Below are 14238 nucleotides of genomic sequence, written 5' to 3' on the forward strand. Positions count from 1 at the left end.
TGCTTGTACTTGCATCGTAGATGCAGACGAAACTCACCACAAAGTTAGGATTTGCCCATTTCAGTCTAAGTACCATTTTCAACAGCGTGACAAGTCCTAATTCCTACCAAACAACCTGGCGCTGAAAATTATCTTTTACAAGTGTGGAGTCTCATTCCTTCAGATTTTAATTGTTGGAGATTTTTTTTTAAAAAAAATATGTATTTGCGCTTTCTGCACCTGATTTGACATTAAATTCATTATTCTAACTTGCACTCCTTGGTTCAGACTCTGCTGTTCATTAACAATACTTCAATTGACCACAAGGAGTAGTTGAGGTGACTACCATAGATGCATTTAAGGGAATGCTAGATAAGCACAAGGGGTGTCCAAGAGGTGGATTTTAAAGATAATCTTAAAAGAGAAGAGAAGAGTAGGTGGAGAAGCAGAGCAGTTTGGGGGATTCCAGAGCAAGGGATGGCTGCTAATTGTGGGGGATAAACAAGAGTCCAGAGCCAAGAATGGAGAGTACTGGAGCAGGGAAGTTGTAGGGCTTGAGCGCCAAGGGGGGCATTAGTTGGTCCAAGCAGCGGACGGTCGAGGGGGTTGTTCAGCCCGACTGCCTGTCTCTCTTCTGCGGTTACCTCCGAGCCAGGGTGTTCCTGGAGATGGAGCACGTGATGTCCACCGGTACGCTCGCGGCTTTCCGCGAGAGGTGGGCGCCAGAGGTACTGGAGTGCATCATCATCCCAGACAACCAAATTTTAATTTGATCTTAATGTCTAAAGTTTAGTTTGTTTAAGTTGTCGGTTTTCGTGCCCCCCCCCCCTTTTAGCCAAGGGGCACTTGTATAATTTTATGTTTTTAGTGCCCTCAAAAAAAACCCAAGGGGGCACTTTGAAAAGTTTTTGGAGTGTGCCCCCCCCTTATTCGGGGGGGGAGGCACTTGATTACTGATACAACTAAAATAGTTGTAAGGCTTTAGCAAGTTGCAGAGATTTTTTTTGTGTGTGGGGGTGGGGGAGAGAGAGTGGGGAGGTAGTGGCAGAGCCATGGAGGAATTTGCAAATAAGGATGAGAAATTTAAGTTAGAGGTGTTGGAGGACTAGGAACCAATGTAGATCAACGAGTATGACTTGTGATGGATGAGTGGGGCGGTGTGGGATAGGATGCAGGTAGCAGACTTTTGGATAAATTTGAAGATTAGAGGGGAGAAGATTGGGAGTGAGGGGTGATGGTTGGGGTCAGCCAGGTGTGTTGGAGTAATGGAGTTTTGAGGTGACAACAGCATGAATGAGGATTTCAGCGGCTGAGGTGGAGGCGAGCTGATCTTTGTGAGGCAGAGGATATGCGGTCTGAGCCTTAGTTTTCAGCCCAACAGGATGTTGCGAACAGTCTGGTTCATCCTGAGACAGTGACCAGCGAGGGGAATGGAATTGGTGGTGAACATCTGGGCTTGCGGGGGCCATAGATGATGATCTGGATCCTCCCTGTGTTTAGCTGGAGCAAGTTACGGCTCATCCAAGACGGAATGATGGACAAGCTGTCTGACAGCATGGAGGCACTGGAGGGGGTCAAGAGAGTTGGAGAGCTACAGCTTGGTATCATCAGCATATATCTAGAAGCTGACTATGTGTCTGAATGATATTGTAGGGGGGAACATGCAGATGAGGAAGAGGAGGGGGCCAATGATAGATCCGAGGAGGGGTATTGCAGCATATTCATAATCACAAAGGATGGTATTCATCACCGGCGTACCGTGGCTGCAGTGTACTATATGTATGATGCACGACAGCAACTCTCCAAGGCTTCTTCGGCAGCACCTCCCAAACCTGCAACATCCACTACCTAGAAGAACCAGCAGCCGGTGCAGGGCTACATCAACACCTCCAAGTTCCCATTTACATCACGCACCATCCTGACTTGGGCATGGATCGCAGTTCCTTCATCATCGTTTGGTTGAAATCCTGGAACTCCTTATCTAATAGCTCTGTAGGAGCAGCTTCATCACACAGACTGCAGCGGTTAATCAAGATAGCCCACCGTCGCAAGGTCAGCTAGGGATTGGCAGTAAATACCGGCCTTGCCAGCAATGCCCACATCCGTCCACCAATTTCTTTTTAAATGTGGGAGGGTCAGAACCAAGAGAGGTGGGCATGGATCTAGGAGGCAATGACCCTTTCGAGGTCCTTAGAGATTGGACCTGGGATAATGGGTGTGGTTTTTCGTGGAGGGGGCGCGGATTTCTGTGGGGACTCTCCCTATCAGCTGTCAGAACTTCAGTGCAAAAGCCTCAGAAAACCCAAAAAAGGCATGTGTGCTGTATGCAGTTTCTGTGGTTTTTCAGCCAAATGAGTGGGAGAAGCCCTGCAGAAATTTACCCTTGTATTTTATGAATGAATCATTTATAAGGATCGAATAATGTACCATTTGGGCAACTTAAACTGTCCCATCTGGCTTTTTATATTTGGATTCCATAACAATATGCCTTTTTGGAAGTTGGATAGGTGAAACATTTTAAGTGTAGAATAATTTCAGAATCTCAAGTTAAGGATGCAGAGACTGCACAACTCTGAGATAAGAACATTTTGTTTTGAGGCATTTTCTGTGTTTCTGCTCTGGCAAGGCAGAATAATAGAGCAATACTGGTGCTTTTGGGTCCCGATTTCTCTAATCTAGTTAGAAGAGTTGCAATCATGTAAATAAACAGGAACTGTGGTGTAGCCCTAGATGTATCTCTATCTGGACATACAGCTGTCAATCCATCTCACTGGGCACCACTCTATGGAAACATAGAAAAATAGGTGCAGAAGTAGGCCATTCGGCCCTTCGAGCCTGCACCGCCTTTCAATAAGATCATGGCTGATCATTCCTTCAGTACCCCTTTCCTGCTTTTTCTCCATACCCCTTGATCCCCTTAACCGTAAGAGCCATATCTAACTCCCTCTTGAATATATCCAGTGAACTGGCATCAACAACTCTCTGCGGCAGGGAATTCCACAGGTTAACAACTCTCTGAGTGAAGAAGTTTCTCCTCATCTCAGTCCTAAATGGCCTACCCCTTATCCTAAGACTATGTCCCCTGGTTCTAGACTTCCCCAACATCGGGAACATTCTTCCCGCATCTAACCTGTCCAGTCCTCTCAGAATCTTATGTTTCTATGAGATCCCCTCTCATCCTTCTAAACTCCAGTGAATAAAGGCCCAGTTGATCCAGTCTCCTCTTATGACAGCCCAGCCATCTCTGGAATCAGTCTGGTGAACCTTCGCTGCACTCCCTCAATAGCAAGAACGTCCTTCCTCAGACTAGGAGACCAAAACTGAACACAATATTCCAGGTGAGGCCTCACTAAGGCCCTGTACAACTGCATTAAGACCTCCCTGCTTCTATATTCAAATCCCCTAGCTATGAAGGCCAACATACCATTTGCCGCCTTTACCGCCTGCTGTACCTGCATGCCCACTTTCAGTGACTGATGAACCATGACACCCAGGTCTCGTTGCACCTCCCCTTTTCCTAGTCTGCCGCCATTCAGATAATAGAACCCCCTTCCACTAGGATAACAAGGTTACTTGAGGTCATCACCAAAGACTGGCATTCTTGTTACATAAGTAATGAAGTAATATCATACCTGGATATTGCGTGTGGTTTTGGTTTCCTTATCTAAGGAAGGATATACATGCCATAGAGGGAGTTCACCAGACTGATTCCTGGGATGGGTGGATTGTCCAATGAGAAGAAATTGAGTAGACCAGGCCTATATTCTCGAGTTTAGAAGAATAAGGTTATTTTTAACCAATAAGGGAATTAAGGGTTATGGGGAGCGGGCGGGTAAGTGGAGCTGAGTCCACGGCCAGATCAGCCATGATCTTGTTGAATGGCGGAACAGGCTCGAGGGGCTAGATGACCTACTCCTGTTCCTAATTCTTATGTTCTTATGTAAGAGATGATCTCATTGAAACAAACAAATATGCAGAAAGGATGTGCAGGAAGGTGGAGTTGATGTAAATGATCTGCCATGATCTAATTTAATGGTGGAGTGGGCCAAATGGCCTACTCCTGCTCCTATTTCTTATGTAAGGCAACTAGTTGAGTTCAAATCTTTTCTCTCTTCCGAGGACAAATGGTATCAAATTATGTGGAATCCCACATAAGGTGTTGAAGCTTGCACACAGCTTAAAACACCGGATGCTTGCTTGGTATGACCTCACATCTGCTGTGTCATCAGATTAACTTGTTTCTTACACCTGAACAGTTGCCTTAACTTGATTAACTTTGGAACAAAACCAGCAGTTTGATTGTGCTCAATTTGAATTTGAGTTACATCCATCCTTAATGAATTTTCTCAACACTTAAGTAACAAAAATGCCAATCTCTGGTAATGTTTGTAAATGCAGCCTCGGTAGTTGCATTAAAACTGCTCTGGTCATCCAAACTATTATGCCTTCCTGTAAAAGTATGCCTTCAAAATTTAGAACTATAAATGGAAGCATTAAGCATCTGATTTGTGGAAAGGCACCTTGAACATTTGTGATTGCAAGTACTATAGGTCCTGAATTACCTCTCCATTTCTAGATACAAAGATTAGTCTAACTCCAACTATTTTGTGTTTTTATCTATAAATTTCTGGGTTCATAAAGATGCTTGGTGCACTAACTCCATTATTTTACTCACCCCATGATCATAATAGGATCTTAATCTCATGCTGTGCAAATATTGAATGTTTCAATTCCTTAGATTTAAGGATTGCAATGGAAAACTCCTCTACCTCTGGTCTCAATTAATAAACTCCTTGATCATCAGTATTCCCTACTTCATGGTATCTTGGCCTTTATTGCAAAGGGGATGGAGTATAAAAGCAAGGAAGTCTTGCTACAGCTATATAAGGTATTGGCGAGGCCACATCTGGAATACTGCGTGCAGTTTTGGTTTCCATATTTACGAAAGGATATACTTGCTTTGGAGGCAGTTCAGAGAAGGTTTACTAAGTTGATTCCAGGGATGAGGGGGTTGACTTATGGGGAAAGGTTGAGTAGATTGGGCCTCTACTCATTGGAATTCAGAAGAATGAGAGGTGATCTTATCGAGACATATAAGATTATGAGGGGGCTTGACAAGGTGGATGCAGAGAGAATGTTTCCACTGATTGGGAAGACTAGAACTAGAGGGCATGATCTTAGAATAAGGGGTCGCCCATTTAAAAAAGAAATGAGGAGAAATTTCTTCTCTCAGGGTTGTAAATCTCTAGACTTCGCTGCCTCATAGAGCTGTGGAAGCTGGGACATTGAATAAATTTAAGACAGAAATAGACAGTTTCCTAAATGATAAGGGGATAAGAAGTTATGGGGAAGTGGAGCTGAGTCCATGATCAGATCAGCCATGATCTTATTGAATGGCGGAGCAGGCTCGAGGGGCCGTATGGCCGACTCCTGTTCCTATTTCTTATGTTCTTATGTGCCAGGAAGGCGTAGGTGTCCTTTCTACATGAAAATGTCAGAATTAGCTGACTTTATATGATCAGAGAATGTTTATCATGTGGATGTCGAGGACCATACTCTTTTAATATAGATAGAAAAAAGAACCTTGGGAAACACGTTATAGAAATTATCCCGAGACTGCCCTCATTTTGGCAGTATTGCATTTCAAAATGAGTCATCCACTTAATTAAGACAGTACTTTTGATATAGGTTACCCAATTTTTTTAGAATCTAATAGTCAAGGTAGATGATTTACCTTTTTAGCTATTGCTGTAATCAATCTTTTGAAGTATGCACCATTAAAATAAATGGGCTGAAGATTTTAGGTTAGGGGGCATTAAAGAGGAAAATCCCAGCCAATGGGATTTAACATTCAGAATAATATCTGAAGCATATTGTGCTTTTTATGAGGGCAAATACATTTTCAAAAAAACAATCTTCTTCCCATCTAGATTCTTGTGTAGTTCAGAAAATTCTTGTATGCCAGCTTATTCCTTACACAGTATTTCTTATTCAAGCCATTGCACCTATCAAAAGTTGTATTATAAAATGCCCATCAACTAAATTCCTTGCCTCTCTTCTATGATGTTTGTTCCTCTGCATCAAGTTCAGTGATAAATTTTAAATTTAATTGGCGTGTGCAATACATAGATTTGCTTGTGTAATGGGCAGAAGTATTAAGTTGATATTCTGTTTCAATGTTTATTATGCAAATAATTTATGACCTAAAATATGAATATGTTTTTCCTGCTTGCAAGACCTGCTGGATCATATTTCTTTCTTTATAGCTATAGATTTGTACACAGATTACCATCATTTTCAATGGTAGCAGTTAATCCTAATTTATGGATGAATTTGAGATAAGCAGCATTTAATTTTATAGTAAATTATTCCTTTTAAAGCAGGAATGTACAAATGGTAGCTATTAAAATCATGACCTCTCCCTATTTCTGTGTTTAATACCAACCTCCTTGATGGTTCTAACTTCATTCCTTTTCTTTACAGTTCACAAACCCGTGTTGGGAAATCCAGTGAATTGTCCCTTTTTCTTTAAATTAAAATTTATTGCCATTGCTAATCTGAACAGTTTATTTTGTTTAAAGACTAGTTGATACTGCCACAGTGTTGTAATGTAACCTCCTGTAGATTTTCTCTAACTGTAGTGAACCTCAAAATAGTGCAATTGTTTCACTTCTATCTTGATAATTATTCAGAATCCATGCACAATTATAGAAAAAAAATGAATTATTTTGTAAATGTGTAGGTACTTCAAAACTATATTTTTACACCATTATGGCTTATTCCTTCTAGTGGTAAAATTCTAGCCAATATTGTTGTTGCCTGAAAAGTAGCATATAATAATACTGATTTAACCAATTATCGGTTGAGCCATACAGTACCCAATTACACTGCCTAATTGGAATGCTGATCCTTCTATCCATGAGGCAACTTGCATAAAGTTCCTCTCCAGTAGTTAATTTTAAGAAAATATTTAGATAGTCCAAGTGGCAGTATTCACACTGTAAACATTTAAATTAATTCCAAGCAATGCAAGAAAAGAAATATTTATATTGCGCCTTTTTGAAGTGTAACCATTGCTGTAATGAAAACAAACACAGTCGATTTTCAGACCGCATGGTCCAACAAACCATAATGAGACAAATGGGCAGAATTTTTTCCTTCGTTTTTCTAAATGGCTTTGGTTGAGGGAACGTCTCATCCCTTTCCAGAATTAGGTCAATCCCTATTGGTTTCACACTAATATGACACTAAGTTGTAAAGTAAATGCACATTTTTAAATAGATGAGAACCTCTCCCCTGCCCCACCCCTTTCAACAAATGTCATTTAAAAATTATGCAAAGGCATATCTGAAAACAAATATTTACAATTACTGTTTGCTCCAGTAGAAATTAAATTCTTGGCATGTTATAGCCCATTGTATTACCTGTTATTCATACTCATGCTGTGGTTTCTTGAATTGGTATTTGTTCATTTAGTGGTATCCATGGCACAGTGGTACCTAGGTTACTATTGGGAGATTCATTATGGAGGTAGTCCCTTGAAGACATTTTAGTGATATCATGATGTCAGGCTTCCTGCTTCCTTTCCCCCCCCAAAACCCACTGATTGCTGGGAACTGTTCTGGCGAGTCCCCAGCTATGGCTTTCTGCTGCTAATTTCTGCCTCTGGCTGCCTCGACGGCGAGCAATGTGGTCTGCTGTCGAGCGCAAGTTAACAATGATTTATTTAAGAGGTCCTGCCGTTAAGAGCTTTCCCGTCCCCAGTCATGCTGGGTTCTTCGCCCTCTACCGGGCTATCTCGCAACCTTCCCGCCTCACCATTAATATTGGGGCCATTGTGTCTGCCAACTCCCAAATTGTTATAATTTTTGTTTTTATTGAATTATCTTTTCTCTCAACACTGTCATAACAGTTTCCATAATTGAGCCTTGACTTATACAACCTTTACACAATTGAATAGCTAGTTGAACCATTAATTAATTTGTAATGTAATCTTACCAAATCTACTTTTCTGCTTCCTATTCCTATTTACAGACCTAATAATAATGCAAAGCAGAAAACAAATATTGAAAGTAGGACAGGCATATTGGGATGTGGGAGTGTGCTGGATTTTGGGATGATGGGCATGGAGTGTCAGGGTATCATTACTGGACGATAAGTGTTGGTGTGTCGGGTGGTGGAGGTGCATGATGGGAAATTTGTTGGAGTGTGCACTGGTGGGGAAGGTTCAGGTGTCAATATATTTGAATCTGAGGGTACGAGGGACGGCTCTCTAGATTCAATAAATGTGCCTTTTGGATTGGAAAATTGCAAATGTCATTATTTAGGAAGGGAAGGAGTGAGAAACCATGTAATTACAGGCCAGTCAGTTTAACCTCAACGCTGAAAGCTACTGGAGTCAGCCATCACAGCCAGAACAACTTGGGCATGTATGAGCTGATCAAAGAGAGTCAAGGTGGATTTGTGAAGGATAGGGCATATCTGACTAATTTAGTTGCATATTTGAAGTGGTCAGTTGCATGATAGATAGGAGAGTTTTTATATGGATGCTGTCCATATGGATTTCTAGAAGGCATTTGATAAAGTTCCGCAGAAGAGATTATTGGCAAAAATGAAAGCACACGGAATTGGACATAACCCTGTGATGTGGGTTGGTAATTGTCTCCTACCTCCCAACCAGAGTGCAGGAATAAATGACTTGGATGAAAGAATAGATTTTTGCCAATAATCTCTTCTGCGGAACTTTATCAACTGCCTTCTAGAAATCCATATGGACAGCATCCATATAAAAACTCTCCTATCTATCATGCAACTGACCACTTCAAATATGCAACTAAATTAGTCAGATATGCCCTATCCTTCACAAATCCACCTTGACTCTCTTTGTATATCCAAGTTTGCAGATGACACCAAGTTAGGAGACACAGGAAGTTATGTGGCTGGGAACAGGAAGTTGAAAAGTGACACACACAATAAATGCGCAAGGTTATAGGAGATGGAGTTCAATGTGGGGAAATGATCCACTTTGGATCCGAAAGAACAAATAGGAATATTTTCTTAAACTAAGAGGTGTGGAGGAGCAAAGGTGCAAAACCCGTGACCTCTACCACCGAGAAGGTCAAGGGCAGCAGGCACATGGGAACGCCGCTACCTCCAAAACACACACCGTGCTGACTTGGAAATATATCGGCGTTCCTTCATCGTCGCCGGATCAGAATCCTGGAACTCCCTACCTTCACCAGACTGACTGTAGCGGTTCAAGAAGGGGGCTCATCTCCCCTTCTCATGAGCAATTAATGCTGGCCTTGCCAGCGACGCCCACATCCCATGAATGAATGAATGAATAAATAAAAAAATTTTAAATCACAAAGTTAGTGCACAGATACAAAAAATAATCAAAAAGGCCAATGGAATATTTATCTGAGGTTAGGAATGAGGAAATGATACTTCAGCTTTACAGAGTCTTGGTCCTATCCCACCTAGAGTAGTGTATTTATTGGGCACTGAACTGAAGGAAAGATGTATTGGCCTTGGAGGGTGGATTCACTAGAATGATACTGGGGCTTAGAGGGCTAAATTATGAGGAATGGTTGCATAAACTTGCAGTATTTTCTTGAGTTTCAATGGTTGAGGGGTGATCTAATCGGGGTGTTTAAAACGATGAATGGTTTCAGTAGAGTCGATACAGAGAAGCTATTTCCTCTGGTTGGAGAATCCAGAGCAAAAGGACATGATCTTAAAATTAGAGCTAGGCCATTTAGTAATGAAATCAAGAAGCACTTTTTCACACCGAGGGTAGTGGAAATGTGGAGCACTTTCTCCCCAAAAGGCTGTGGATGCTGGGTAAATTGATATTTTCAAGACTGAGATCAATAGATTTTTGTTGGGTTGGGATATCCAGGGTTATGGAGCAAAGATTGGTAAATGGAGTTCTGGTACAGATCAGTTGATTTCCTCGAATAGTAAACTGGCTTGAAGAGCTTAATAGCCTATTCTTTGAAGGGAACCTGTGGTGGTGTAGTAATGGGTTCGGAGTCTGGGGACATTGGAATTAGGATACCTGGGGTTTAGGAACATTGGCCCAGATGCAAGGACTTGTCACAGCTTGGGCAAGGGTTGCAGCATCTAGTCACCCTCGAGAAGGATGAGCCGTGGTGGATTGTTGGGATGTGGAAGCCTTGAGACATGGAGGGAGTGGCATGGCAATAATTACTTTTTGTTGCGGACTGATGGGCTGTTGAGGTGGAAAAAGTGTGGGTGCTTGATGACTGGCACTACACAGTGGGTCCTAGGCAGTTGCAGAAGCAACAAGGTAAGGCAAAGACTCTTGGAGCTATAGGAGGGAACAGGGAAAGCTTCATTGTTCTGGGTGAGTGGGGGTAGTAAGAGGTGGTAGAAGGAAGCAGTGAGGGAGAGAAGGGGATAGCCAATCAAAATGGGTGTCGCTTATGATGATGGGAAAGGCAAGGATATTCAGTCGATGTAGATAGGAGCAAATGAAAGAGGGGTAAAGGAGATCCTTCCCCACACCCCAGAATATTTAAAGATGAATACTGAGCCTAAAGAGGGAGCTATTGGGAGCAGTGATCAAAAGCTTGACTGAGGAGCTGAGTTTTATGGATGATCTTAAAGGAAGAGAGGGAAATGAGGCCGAGGGTTTATGGAGGATATTCCAGAGTGTGGGTCCTAGGTGGCTGAAGGCATGGCCACCAATGGTGGGGCAGCAGAGATGCACAGAAGGCCAGAGTCAGAGGAATGGAGAGTTTGGGGCGGGGTGAGGCTATGAAGAAATGCAAACACCAGGATGAGAATTTTATATTTTGAGACATTGGGAGACCTGGAACCAATATAGGTTAGTGAAGTCAGGTGATGGGCGAGTGGAACTGTGTGGGATAGTATATGGATAGCAGAGTTTTGGTAAGCTGAAGATTACGGAAGGTGGAGCATAGGAGGCTGACCAAGTGAGTGTTGGAATAGTTGAATCTGGAGCTGACAAAGACAGGGTTTCAGCAGCAGATGGGCTGAGACAGAGGCAATTTTCCAGTGGGGCAGTCATTGTGATGGGGTTGGTATTGGTTACTTCCTGGAATTACAGGAAGTTTGTGCTATATATGCAAAACATTTCATATTGTAGATTAGCTGATGACCTGTAGTATTGCTCACCAAGTAGAGCATGGCTGTTTTTGTTTAGACATCAATGTGGCTTATCTCTTTAAGGGGACCGACTGATAAACTTGTGTAAATGGGATCAGTTAAAGATTGTTGTGGGAAGTTTCTCTAGCTTGGCATCTACTGGACTGCTCTCCCTGTTACCTCACCACTCTTATAGGTATCTAATGGTCAGGAAAACATTGGGAAATAAATGGCCTTTTTACTTTCTTTAAAGACTAGTGGAGTTCCAGTGGCATTGTACGCAGTGAGTCGCAAGATGTCATGTTTTTGCTACTTTAATGTATAATTCAGGACAACTGATTTGCAGTCATTGTATTAGTCAGTGTGGGTAATAGTTGCAGGCTCAAAATTGTATGAATATTTGCTTGTGAACTAAATCATTTCTCCTTGATTACAATTTGTGCTGGGTTTCATTTGTTTAAAGCCAAGGATACAGAGGAAGATGGTAAAGAAGATGGATGTAGGAAATGCATATAGTAGTTGAGGTGATCCTGACGTTTTAGAGTGGGGATCATGTGGTATGCAAGTATTGTGAGACTGCAAAGATTTGGCACAACCAGGAGTACTGCGAGGATTGTGTGTTTCACAGATCTACTTTCCTCTGGGAAAAGAAGAGCCACCTAACATCCAACTTAATTCTGTCCTTGCAGAACTCATAAGCATGCCTCCTTAACTCTCTCAAACACCATTTTAGTCACTTTTATTATTTTATAAACCTTGATCAAATCACCCCTCAGTCTACGCCTTTCTAAAGTATACAGATCCAGATCTTTGAGCTTATCTAAGTAACGCAGGTGTTTTAAACTGGGGATCAGTCTTGAGGTCCTCCTCTGTACCCTTTCTAAATCCTCAATAACCCTCACCATGTGAGGAGACTAAAACTGGATGCAGTATTCCTGAGTAGTAAGTTGGGGAAACCTGTATTAGTTAAAATACTCAGCTGAGTATTTTAAGTGTAACATGATTTCCACAAGTCACTGCTCAACAAATCTGCCCCCCCCCCCCCCGCCCAAGACTAGTCTGTGTCCTTGTCACAACCAATCCTTCAGGATAAGTGTTATGGCATGGGATCAGTTGCAGCAGGGAACTTCAATTATGATGAGGGGGCGGGGGGGAAGTTATTTAAATAATAATTTCCCCACTGCTGGAGAAAATATTTGAACTAACTCTCTCTTTTCCCCAATCCCACATCAGCCAGAAACCCAGCTTTTGCTACTCGGGGAGGTAAGGTGGAGGAATCTGGTAGCGGTGAGGAGAAAGTTACTTATAGGTGATGGGAAGGCAGCTTTGGACATATGGACAGCAAAGCTATAGGGCCACCATCTTGGAGATGAAGCTGGGAGATTTGGTATAAGTAAACCGAGCCACCAACCTTGCATAGAAACATAAAAAATAGGTGCAGGAGTAGGCCATTTGGCCCTTTGAGCCTGCACCGTCATGAGTTCATGGCTCAACATGCAACTTCAGTACCCCATTCCTGCTTTCTCGCCATACCCCTTGATCCCCCTAGTAGTAAGGACTACATCGAACTCCTTTTTGAATATATTTAGTGAATTGGCCTCAACAACTTTCTGTGGGAGAGAATTCCACAGGTTCACCACTCCCTAGGTGAAGAAGTTTCTCCTCATCTCGGTCCTAAATGGCTTACCCCTTATTCTTAGACTGTGATCCCTGGTTCTGGACTTCCCCAACATTGGGAACATTCTTCCTGCATCTAACCTGTCGAAACCCATCAGAATTTTAAACGTTTCTGAGATCCCCTCTTCTGAACTCCAGTGAATATAAGCCCAGTTGATCCAGTCTTTCTTGATATGTCAGTCCCGCCATCCCGGGAATCAGTCTGATGAACCTTCGCTGCACTCCCTCAATAGCAAGAATGTCCTTCCTCAAGTTAGGAGACCAAAACTGTACACAATACTCCAGGTGTGGCCTCACCAAGGCCCTGTACAACTGTAGTAACACCTCCCTGCCCCTGTACTCCAATCCCCTCGCTATGAAGGCCAACATGCCATTTGCTTTCTTAACCACCTGCTGTACCTGCATGCCAACCTTCAAAGACTGATGTACCATGACACCCAGGTTTCGTTGCACCTTCCCTTTACTTAATCTGTTACCATTCAGATAATAGTCTGTTTCTCTGTTTTTACCACCAAAATGGATAACCTCACATTTATCCACATTATACTTCATCTGCCATACATTTGCCCACTCATCTAACTTATCCAAGTCACTCTGCAGCCTCATAGCATCCTCCTCACAGCTCACACTGCCACCCAACTTAGTGTCATCCGCAAATTTGGAGATACTACATTTAATCCCCTCGTCTAAATCATTAATGTACAATGTAAACAGCTGGAGCCCCAGCACAGAACCTTGCGGTACCCCACTAGTCACTGCCTGACATTCTGAAAAGTACCCATTTACTCCTACTCTTTGCTTCCTGTCTGCCAACCAGTTCTCAATCCACGTCAGCACACTACCCCCAATCCCATTTGCTTTAACTTTTCACATTAATCTCTTGTGTGGGACCTTGTCGAAACCCTTCTGAAAGTCCAAATACACCACATCAACTGGTTCCCCCTTGTCCACTCTACTGGAAACATCCTCAAAAAATTCCAGAAGATTTGTCAAGCATGATTTCCCCTTCACAAAGGTCCAAGTCAGCATGGATATCATGTCACCTCTTTCCAAATGCGCTGCCATGGCATCCTTAATAATTGATTCCTTCATTTTACCCACTATCGATGTCCGGCTGACCGGTCGATAATTCCCTGTTTTCTCTCCCTCCTTTTTTTTAAAAAGTGGGGTTACGTTGGCTACCCTCTACTCCATAGGAACTGATCCAGAGTCAATGGAATGTTGGAAAATGACTGTCAATGCATCTGCTATTCCCAAGGCCACCTCCTTAAGTACTCTGGGATGCAGTCCCATCAGGCCCTGGGGATTTATCAGCCTTCAATCCCATCAATTTCCCCAACACAATTTCCCGACGAATAAGGATTTCCCTCAGTTCCTCCTTCTAACTCGACCCTCTGACCCCTTTTATATCTGGAAGGTTATTTGTCTCCTCCTTAGTGAATACCAAAC

At 42.6% G+C, this 14238-nt stretch overlaps 1 protein-coding gene across 1 annotated transcript in view; it reads left to right on the forward strand.

Annotated features, from left to right (window-relative positions):
* Positions 1–14238, forward strand: part of acadsb (acyl-CoA dehydrogenase short/branched chain) — an 85008-nt gene that overhangs the window by 977 nt on the left and 69793 nt on the right. The window lies entirely within an intron of this gene.

This window comes from Pristiophorus japonicus, chromosome 3, assembly GCF_044704955.1.
Source record: "Pristiophorus japonicus isolate sPriJap1 chromosome 3, sPriJap1.hap1, whole genome shotgun sequence".
NCBI lineage: Eukaryota > Metazoa > Chordata > Chondrichthyes > Pristiophoridae > Pristiophorus > Pristiophorus japonicus.